Genomic DNA, 11,528 nt, shown 5'->3' on the forward strand with positions numbered 1-11,528 from the left:
TCTCCGGCAAAATGGCTCCATTACTTCAGGAAGTCTGTTTCGTCGGCCGGAACCAGGATATGTTTCGCCTTTTAGTTGAATATACACCCGCTTAGAGGAAACAACCCTCTATGTGTAGCATACGCACACAAGCATATCGCAAACAAAATCACGACTGCACGCGCCAACATCTATATAACCTTTTTTCTTCTAATAAAATTATTTTAATTTCTAACTTTCCTATTGTATCTTTTTATTTCTGTTTACGCACCACTAAAAAAAAATCCAGTTATTCTGTCGGTCCCTACGACAAAGCCTCCTACTCCCTTTCTAACTTTGCTGGTTAAGGTTAAGTTGAATAAATATCCCTAAAGTAACCTCACAGGCTCCAACTCCTGAGTCTCCTGCCCACCCCACCTAAGCCACAACTTCACGCAATAAATATCCCTAAAAACGCCCGGTGGCAATAGCCCTCTTTTATACATAACTCTCATTTTCATACAGACATCTCTTTCCCTCCTACAACTACCAATCCCGCGCGAACGGGTGGTTTGTCCTACGTAGTCAGTCCATTGGCAAAGTTTCTCAAACATTTTACTATAGATAACTTAAAACTACTCGCGATCTCTATAAAATACATATTTAACTATCTTTGCACCTCTCTTATGCACACACACGATCCAACACGTGATCCAAAGACCATGGTGAATACACAAAATATCAATGACTAGGCAGAAGACGTTTGTCATCCACAGAAAACGGCAATTGAAGGGCTGACTCAGTGGGAAAGAGATTATATTGTCATTATTTGTTAATATAATCGGGATGCCTCACATCCTAAAACGCCTCTTGGGGTCGTGCCTTCTCTGTTAGAGCACGAGTAACTTCAGTATTCCACTCCATCATGACGAAAAGTATACTCGTAGCTACCAAGCATATAATGAGAAAGAGTTTTCGTGCTTAAAAAATCGAGCCATTTGTTTATAACAGCGCGTGTCAAACGTTTGATTATTGCCAGAATATGCATAACGTAAAATATCTTTTCTGTTTCAAGGTAATTTTATACTATTGAATAGTTCATCTCTTATTACTGAATGAGTTGTATGCATATATATATATATATATATATATATATATATATATATATATATATATGCAAATATGTAAACATGATATTTTTAACATATATCTTCAGTTTGTCTTCCTCGGATCTCTTACAAAGTGAGCTACAACGGTATTGTGTTGAACATCCCTGGGCTTGGATTCCAACCCAAATCCTCCAACCTTAAACGAAATACATCTTTAGGTTTGGAATCCAACCCTGCCCTTTACTAGTGTAACCGTGGCTTGGCAGGGCGATATTGTTACCGAGGATAGAAGCAATGGTTATTGGCGTGTGAAGTCTTACAGTGGACTGTGATGACAACAAGTAATGGGTTATACGGTAGCCATACAGTCGCATCATTCAGTCAGGTTTTGATTTTCAACATCGTGTACCAAGACAGGAACGGTTTCATCAGCGAAGTCCTGAGGCACTTGCAACAGACATGTGCATCCAGTCCATCCCAGTGATCATATCTCTCATGGTCGCGCAGTAATTCATGCTACTCCATCTCTTAGGAAATGTTCTTGGGGATTTCGTCTTTTGCATTGGATTTCAGTGAGCCATCTTACATGTGGCAACTAAGGCCACGACACACAGCACTCGTCTTGCTTTGCATAATATTAAATAGCCAAGTAATTGATGAAAATATGTATCACTGTATTGTATTCTATATCCTAAAAGCATATATTTAAATGATGAAAATTAGAGAAACACTTTACAGATTATAATTGTAAAAGTAACTTTCAAATGAAACTGCCTTAAAGTGCCTAAGTCATTACAGAACGTGCACGCCATTTCTCATAATGTAAATAATTATTTCAATGTTTCAGGAGGTGTGGGGGGGGGGCAGTTGTCCAGATGAGTTCCTAAGCAGTGGCAGGGAGGTGCCAGATGCACAAAACATGGTCAAAGGAAGTGGGAATCTGTTAGAAATCTGATTTGACATACAACTGTACCTATTTCAGTTCCTGTTTTTCATTGGTTAGAATTTTACAGAGATTTATTCAACTAACCTTATCACGGATTGGAATTTTGAGCGACTGGTTTTAAAGGCGCTGAAGTATCTAGGAAATTGACCGAGGCGATGGGGACAAAGCTAAGGAGTACACAAAAGAGATTCTACGAGATCACTGCTGGGAATAACGCCGAAAAAACAGGAAAAGGGCAGTTTGAGTGGCTGAACAGACTGGGGGCGGTAAAGAAAATTAAATTGGGGCGGGAGGGAAGTTATCAAGAATCATGGATAATGGAGCAAGTATGTTACTGACTGGACGGCGCGAGGTAAAGGGAAACGAGAGAGAGTTTTTTTTTTTTTCAGGAGTGACGTGGCAGCAGTTGACACGGTCGTGCCAGTCATGGAATGGTCAGGGAGAGGCCTTCGCTCAGCAGTGGACTCGAAATGATTGATAAATAGGGCTCCTACGGACTACCTCCGTACATATCTTGTAGGTTTGACCACGACCGTTGCCAAATATAGAATCTGGTCCCAGTGCATCAGAAGCAACAGGTGAGTGTAGTAGTTGTTCCACGCTCTGGAGGGGATCAACTCCTGTGAGGTTAACATGGCGTTAAATAAAAATTAATAAAAACAATTGAAAAAAAATAAGGTCTGATGATAGCTATGGTAATAAGAAAATTGTCACACGGGGTGGAGGTGGGTGTTTAGGGATTGGGATTGAAAGATGAACAGGGTCACCTGGCGGTTGCTGGAGTGAAAGAAAAAGTGACACCCAGTGCAGGGGAGGTTGGAGTCAGACACTTCCGTATTTGATAACTCCACACATAAACAAAATCGCATTATCTATGAGTCACTAGTCTAGCAACATCGCCGCCGTCACCAGTATGGCAACATAAGAATGAAGGAGACTGCAAGAAACCATAAGGCCTACACTAGGTAGTTCCATGTTTTACCACCTATCATCCCCATCCATAGTTATCTAACCACCTCTTAAACAACCCATTATTCCAGGGTTCACTATATGATTACTAAGTCTATTCCATACGTTGACCACTGTATTGGCAAACCAGTTGTTTTCTATTTCCTTCGTAAATCTAAAATTGTCCAAATTCTGGGAAAATCTATGCCCATACGAAAATATCGTCCGTGTGTATATATATTTGTCCATCCTTGAGTTTTCATAATATATCCTTCGGGTTAGTTGTTTGCCTCGAAAACGCTAGTAAGAACTAAGTTGGGGTAAAAAATCTACCAATATTCTCGTTAGTTTTTGCTGTCGATGCAGCGTTTGATACTTCCTTATCGCGATCCACTGCATTTGCTAGATAGTGTAGAACTTGTTTTCTCGTCCTTTGAGACATCGATGATAGTAGAACTCGTCTTTGAAAAGGCTTCTCTGGATGCAAGCAGGTAGATATATTTTTGATTTACCATTGTCATGGATATCGTGTTGGACTCGTGATCTACAGCCATTACCCTCCCGGAGGAGAGTTCATATACACCCAATCTCTGGATAATGCTGTGACCTTACACACACACACACACACACATACAAATTCCTGCCCACGAGAGTTGGAGTGCCGTCTCGCAGCGGGAATCGAACTCGGACCGCTGGATTAGCGGTTGCGAACGGTACCACTACGATATCCCGAGTCTCGAAGTCTCCTGTACTTCCTCTGTCGCCGTGATGCGCAAACGCGTAATGTATTCTGTTTTATTTTAATTTATTATTTTTCTTAATGCTGAGACGATTCATTGTCAAGTTTAATGAATTGAGGAAAAGCGTCGCTATATCACATGGCGATAAGCCGTGCCAGTTTTCTACATCCCTCAGTTTTCGAGGAATTGAAGCTCCGGGAGGTCGCTTTCCGGCTCGTTTACACGGGGCAAGGTGAGAGGCAAGTCAAGTGTAGCGGGTTGCTTGAACCAGAGATGAAAGCGAGCAAGTACATGTTGACAGAGGCAGAGGCAAGTGGCGTGAGTGAAAATGTACTTGCTCGGTTTCCTCTCCAGTTCAAATGACTTACCTCGTTTCAACTTGCCCCATGTAAACAAAGCTTTAAGGTCCCAGCCTTCCAAAGATTTTTTTTTTTTTTTTTTCAATCTGTAACGTCTTATACAGGATGTCCCAAAAATGTATTCACTCTTTGAAATGTTTCGTTACGTTGCCAAATTTATTGGTCCGCGTTATTAAGAGCAGTGTCTGGAAAATGGTGGTCATCAGTTTGAAGATTTGCAAACACGCAGGAGTGGCTAGACTAGACAGTCTGTGCGCTCCAAAGATACGCCATGACAAATCAACCTTATTAAATGCCTCTCTCTCTCTTATTTCCCATCTATGTGCTGTTTGATCATTTTTATTCTGTATAAGGTAAAGTAAGCTGTTCAGTACAATGAATACATTTATAACAACGATTATCCACTCCATCCTATTTGTCTTACCTGGTACACCTCCGCGTGGCACCATTGGGGAAAAAAGCGCTGTTGTCATGTGTCATAGAATTTATTCAGATCGTTATGATCCTAAAAAATTATGCTCATTGTATTATTCAGCTCCCTTTACTATATACAGAATAAAGAAAAATCAAAAGCACATAGACGGTGAATGATACACAGAGCCACGTACTAAGGTTGATTTGGCAGAATGGCTATTGGTAAATCACGGCGTGTACCACAACCTGAACGGACTCCTTGGAGCGCACAAACTATAGGGGAAAGGACTTTTTTTTTTTTTTTTTTTTTCTAGACTAATGACCTTTACTCTCCTGGCACGGCTGAAAAGAACCGTATTAGTGCCGTGTTTTTTATCATATGTTCACTCTAATTTAATGAGTTCATGATCAATGGACATATTCTCGTTGAACATCAGAATAAAGGAGACTGCAAGAGGCCATAAGGCCTACACTAGGCAGCTCCGTATCCATCACCACCTGTCGTCCCCATCCATAAAGTTGTCTAATCGTTTTTTAAAACAACTGATAGTTTCAGCGCTTACTACATGGTTACTAAGTTTATTCCATTCATCGACCACCCTATTAGTAAACTAATTCTTGCCTATTTCCTTCTTAAATCTAAATTTGTCTAGTTTATGCCCATTACTGCGAGTCCTGCCCTGTTGTTTTATTATGATGACCTTGTTTGCATCTCCCTTGTTATAGCCTTTGATCCACTTGAACACTTCTATTAGATCACCCCGCACTCTGCGTCTTTCCAGAGAGTGTAAGTTTAGGTGCCTAAGCCTCTCTTCGTAAGGCAAATTTCCGAGTCCATGTATCATTTTGGTCATTCTTCTCTGTACTGATTCTAGTGAATTTATGACCATTCTGTTGGACGGAGACCAAAAATGTACCGCATAGTCAAGGATGGGTCTAACTATCGCTAGATAGAGTTTAATAATTACCTCTGCACTTCTATTCGTTACCGTCTTAGCAATGAAGCCTAATGCTTTGTTAGCTTTATTTCTGGCGCTAATGCACTGCTTCCTGGTTTTAAGGTCCGGACTCACCAGAACTCCCAAGTCCCTCTCGCACTCAGATTTTTCTAAAAACGTGTTATCTAAGATGTATCTATTTTAAGGATATTGAAGTGCATTTGCCATTTCTCCGACCATGTTAACAATTTATTAAGATCATTCTGCAGAATCACTGCGTCGTCTCCTGACCTAATTAGGCGTCCTATTTTAGTGTCGTCCGCAAACTTACTAATATCACTATTTATCCCATCGTCTAAGTCGTTTATGTACATAATGAACAACAAGGGACCCAAAACCGAGCCCTGGGGGACCCCGCTAGTAACATTGCCCCACCTAGATTTTATTCCATTTATGGTGACCCGCTGTTTTCTGTTACTAATCCAAGCTCTAATCCATTCTAACACTTTTCCTCCTATGCCATGGGCTTTGATTTTATTTAGTAGTCTCTGGTGAGGCACCTTGTCAAACGCTTTGCTAAAGTCAAGGTAAATAACATCGTAATTTTCATTGTTATCTGACGCCTTATATACTTTAGTGTAAAAGGATAGAAGATTAATCACACATGACTTACCCTTGGAGAAACCATGCTGTGAATCACGAATTAAATTATGCCCTTCGATGTGTTCTCTGAGTCTATTTACTATTATTGATTCAAGCATTTTTCCTATAACCGATGTCAAACTGATTGGCCTGTAGTTACATATGGACGATCTATCTCCCTTCTTAAAAACAGGAACAACGTTTGCCTGCCTCCAAGCAGTTGGCACAAAACCAGTGTCTACCGATTTATTGAATATTTCAGTTAACTGGTCGCAGTTTTCAAAGGGCAGCGTTTCCCAAGCATTTTAGACCCCTTACATCAACTTTTATATATAGGGGACCTCTTGATACGGGATGAGATAGGATATAGTCATTTTACAGTTGTAGGTAAGAATTGTTAATAAAAGGTTTTCTTTTCGCAGGAAATGGTGCTTATTGCCAGATTGTTTTCTTTGTACAAACATTACGCCGAAAGAAGAAATCTGTGTATGTTTACGAAATAGAAATAAATGCAAATTGTTGAATTCCCCGTCGTGCCAAGCTCTAGGTTTCTGCGTCCCCCCCCCCCCCCAGGTGGTCTGCGGACCCCTGGTTGAAAAACACTGAACTGTAGGACAGTTTTTACAGACCGCCGTTCTCTGTCTCCATGGCAGCTTTGTCAGTTTTTCACTCACACGTTACTGCACTATGAAATTAATGACTGTTGTCTGTTCTTCCCGATATCAGAGAACAAAGAGGTCGTTGGAATTCGTATTGTTTTTTATAGACTCTGGGAACGATGAGCAATTGGTACAATGAAACCTCGAGAATTACGGACCTATCAGGCAACATTCGTCTGTCAGGTTAAGAAAAATCTTGCCCTTCGGACCTCGCCAGTTATCCCGATAACTCGTATTCAACCGATGGAAGCCCCTTCCATAATCGAAAAGGTTAAACCCAAAGGCTAAGCCTATGCGCAAACTGAGACGCAGGTGACACAGGTGAGGCAGCATAGGGCAAAGGCAGCAGATTTCCTGTTGCTGAATTGAAGTAAAATTTGAACTTATATCTCGTTTGAAATGCTGAGGTAGTGCATCGAGAAGCATTTCAAGTGGGAGAGAAGTTCAAACTGTACTTCACTTCAGCAACAGAAAGTCTGCCTTGTCTATGCTGTGTCGCCAGCGCTTCAGTTTGCGCCTTGGCTTAGTAACTCCGGGTTTTTAATCTGTTCCCCTATAGGGTTTGTCCCCGTTTATTGAGATCGTCTAGGACCATCTAAATTGGAATGAACACGAGAGATTTAGGTGTCAAGAAAAGGTTAGCGCTGGAACAATGGGTCGTTTTCAGAGATTAGATAACTTTATGGACAGGGATGACAAGTGGTAAAGGACATGGAACTGCCTAGTGTATACCTTGAGGTCTCTTGCCGTCTCCTCCATGTGTTCTTCTGTTCTCTTTGAACAGTGGTTCATAACTGCTTCAGAGACCTCTAGGATTGAGGATGGGAGGGAGAACGTCTTCCAAAAGGAGTCACAATCCAAAAATTAGTGTGAGATAAACTACGGTTTTACTAGTCAACAGAATAGCTGGATTGCAACGGTTCAGCTGGATTTTGTCCAAGGTTGAGGTGTAACCATCCGACCTTGGACGAAATCCAACCAAATCGTTGAACTATAACCATTTCGTTGACAAGTGTAACCGTATTTTTGGTGGATATTTAGCGTTTTTTTCAATGTGGTCTCCTCCAGAAGTCTATAGGAACAGGAACACATGTGCATCGGATACATGACTAAAGGCAGGTTGAGACCCCCTTTCTCTAAGGTAGCTTTTTTTTTCTTCTTCTTCTTTCTTCCACCCTGGGGTGCTGAAATCCATTTCAGAGGGTGCTGGGAAGCACTGAATGCATGGTAACACTTCACTTTCCTTTATCCTTGTAGTCATCACATGTTAACCAGAGTTGGGGAGTGCTAGACTGCCTAGACCTGACTACAGGGGTGCTTGGATCGGTGAAGATTAAGAACTGCTGCTCTACGGTTTGCTTCACCTGAATAAAATCGTATGACGGCAGGTAGAATAACTGCTCAGGAAGAAAAAAGAAATAAGACACAGGAAACTTGTTAACACTTCGCATTCCGAATTGCAACATTAGGTGATTCAACGGAAACGAAAGGATTGTTCCTTACTGGATGCTCTCCTGTGGGACAGCGGAAGCGCGCGAGACTGGCTGGCAGACGCTAGGAAGGTCAGGCTCGCGGGTTCGAATCCTGATCATGGCGGAAGGGGTGGTTAGGAGGGCAAGGTTTTCAAGGTCTTAAACCAATTACTTTCGTGAGACACCGTCCTCATGACCCTGAACAAGGGAGTTTATGACGTTAGAATAGAAAGAAAAAAATCAATCGGGGGGGGGTATATTTTTTATTTATTCTATTTCATTTTATTTATTTTACTGGCTAACACTGAAGGAATCCTCTGCACTCTAGAAACATTTTAACTTTTAATTATCAATCTAACTCCTTTTTCATTTTTTCTTTTTTCTTTCTTTTTCTTTTCTTTTTCTTTTTTCTTTCTCTTGTCTTCTCTTTTTCATTCTTTCTTTTTATTATTTTCTTTTTCTTTTTTCTTTGTGTTCTTTCGTTTTTTTCAATGTCTCGGTTCCACTCTCGTTGTATATGTCCGTTAGTTCATGACTCAAAAATTCTGGTGACAGCTAGTTCTCTTTTCTATTTATTTATTTGTTATTTAATTTTGTTTTATTATTGTATTTGTTATTATCACTTATTATTAGTAGTGGAAGTAATAGTATATTATTATTATTACTATTATCATTATTATTGATATTCTTATTTCCTTTTTTTATTGATTTTATTGTATTTTATTCATTTATTTATATATTCATTTCTTCATCAGTCGAGGCCAACGAAGAGAGACTATTAACGACGCGCCACCTGACGTAGAGCTCCGTTGCCTTCCCGGTATGACGAGTGCGCGAGGGACGGAACCAAGCTGTGTTGTGTAACTTGTCGCAGGTAAGGCCGTGGCGTCGGGTCGAAATAATGTTCTACAACAGTGGTTGTAGTTTTTTAGCTGTGAGGTCCCATAGCGGTTTCTCCCACATTAAGCATGCCATGTTTTATTATTATTATTGTTTTGTCTTTACTTATTTATCTTTACTTCTTTATTTACTCGTTTATTCTTTCGTTCATTCTATTTATATATTTATTCATTTATTTATGACTCCTCCCCCCCCCACCTGAGTTTGTGTGGAGGGGGCTATTCCCTCCCTCCCTTCCCTCCCCTTCAGGAGTGATGTAACTATTTCGGGGGGAAAGGTAAAGGGGTTATCACACCTGACTATTTTTCCTTCCACATCCTCCTACCTCCATCCTCCATTTGAATAACTATGATTTCGCTTACATAAATCTAAACTTCTCCAAGAACATTTCAACAGTGTGTCTAACATTCGTATGGTTTTACAATATTCTAGTTCATCATTCAGCTATATATGACGGAAAGTTGATTTGATATTTAGGTGATTTGAAAGATAGAATATTGTAACCGAAGTCGTTTCTGCTCAAACGAACTCTCAACGGACGGCGCTTCATCACCCGTACAAGCCCAGTCTGAAACCCTTAATGAAGTAGACTTCTTAGGCTGGCACTCTCAGCCACAAAGGCAAGAATGCGTCAACCGGCTACAAACATGCTATTCCACGTATCCCACCGATTGGTGATGATGTTCTCGATTTTGAAAATAGGCAGTTAGATGTCAAATGTCCAGAGACACAGTTAGAACCCTAGTCTTCTAATTTAGTCTTGCGGTCGTCAGTGTGGTTAACATTTTGTGATACGGGGGTGGAGATGGGGGGGGTAATATGCTTAATGTGCCAGATTAAGGGGATATCACACTGGGCTATTTTTCCTCCAACCTTCAATTAATCGGCGTTACTGACCACCCCCAGAACTTTTTCCGCCGTAAAGTAGGTATGTCAAAATATTTTGTTTTCTCAACAAAAATACATAGAATGTCATTTGATACGCTGGAGGAAAATTATTTTCCTCCAGTATATCGGATCACTTCCCGAAAGCTGCGGGCTGCAAATCTGCTCCAACAATCGGAGGAAAAATAGCCCAGTGTGATACCGCTTTTAAGGGGAATGCTGGATGGATTGGAAAAGTTGGGAAACCGCTGCATTTCTATTTTCGAGGATGTTGTCCAACTCGAGGGCGCGTTTATAACCGGGAAGCCCAAAAATAAATTGTCAAATATTTGCTTGGCTCTTCACACAGACCGACTTCCGATTTTTTTTCTTCTTCTTCTTCTAGTATACAATGTTTGGTGCTTGATGGACAGTGCAGGAATAGAAAAGCTATGTTCAATCCTTCAACCCAAAGGTAGATTTCATCCAGTTTTAATACATTTCTCGCTAGCATGCTACTTGGTGTGAGTAGAAACGATTTCGGTGACGATCTTTTGTTTTTCGAATTTCCAAATGTCAAGTTACTCTTGCGTCGTACAGTGAGAAGCTGAATGACGAACTAAGAGAAATTAAATCTATATTGTTGAGATGCTCTTACGGAAATCTAGAATATTGTAACCGAAGTCGTTCCTACCCAAACGAAGCAGCAAAAGCAAATAGTATGCTAGCGAGAAATGTTAAGTGTGCCGCCACTTTTACCAAGGGATTATTTGCTGAGAGAGGAAAGTCACCCATGCTTGTAAGCTTATGCCGTGCTGTTGCGCATGTTGAGTTAATGATGAGAGTAAAGAAAATGATTGGCAAAAACGACCAAATTCAGTAATGATGTAGTACTGATATCATGTTCCTTGATCACATTTATTGATGAGCTTGATAACGTTTAAGTGGTATCGACGATGTAATACTTATTATCTTTATAGGTAATATTGACAGTAGGCTACTTATATTGTTTGTTAATAAAGTTATCTACGACGGTGTTACCATGGACTTGTTTCTGCTTTACTGTGTCTTTGGTGAGGAGCATTAAGGTGGCGGCACACTAGGAGAGCATGCTACTTGCTTTTGCTACTCCGTCTGAGTAGAAACAACTTGCGGTGATTAAACTTCTCTTAGTTCGTCATTTAGCTTCTCGTTATATGGCGCAAGAGTGATATGACATTTGGAAATTCGAAAAATAGAAGACCGTAACCGAAGTCGTTTCTACTCAAAAATGAAGTAGCAAAAGGAAATAGCATGTTAGCGGGAAATGCCTAGTGTGTCTCCAGTGGTGCGCAGTTCATGTTGTTCAGATGAATGTGGTAGACTGCCATATAAGGTGAAAGGAAAAAATCTGTATGCAATTGGCAGTTGCCGACAAGTCTATCGAAATAAGCGCCACGCGAGGACGGAGGAGCCTTTGTTAGTCGACATCTCGCTTGTTGCAGCTCTATCAGGTTCATATTTTCAAACTTATTTGATAGAGAGATTGCATTTGATAAATGTGCAACAAGCGAAACGTCGTACTAATAAAGGCTCCTAC

Source organism: Oratosquilla oratoria, chromosome 23 (assembly GCF_046742065.1).
Source record: "Oratosquilla oratoria isolate Oo_2021 chromosome 23, ASM4674206v1, whole genome shotgun sequence".
Lineage (NCBI taxonomy): Eukaryota > Metazoa > Arthropoda > Malacostraca > Stomatopoda > Squillidae > Oratosquilla > Oratosquilla oratoria.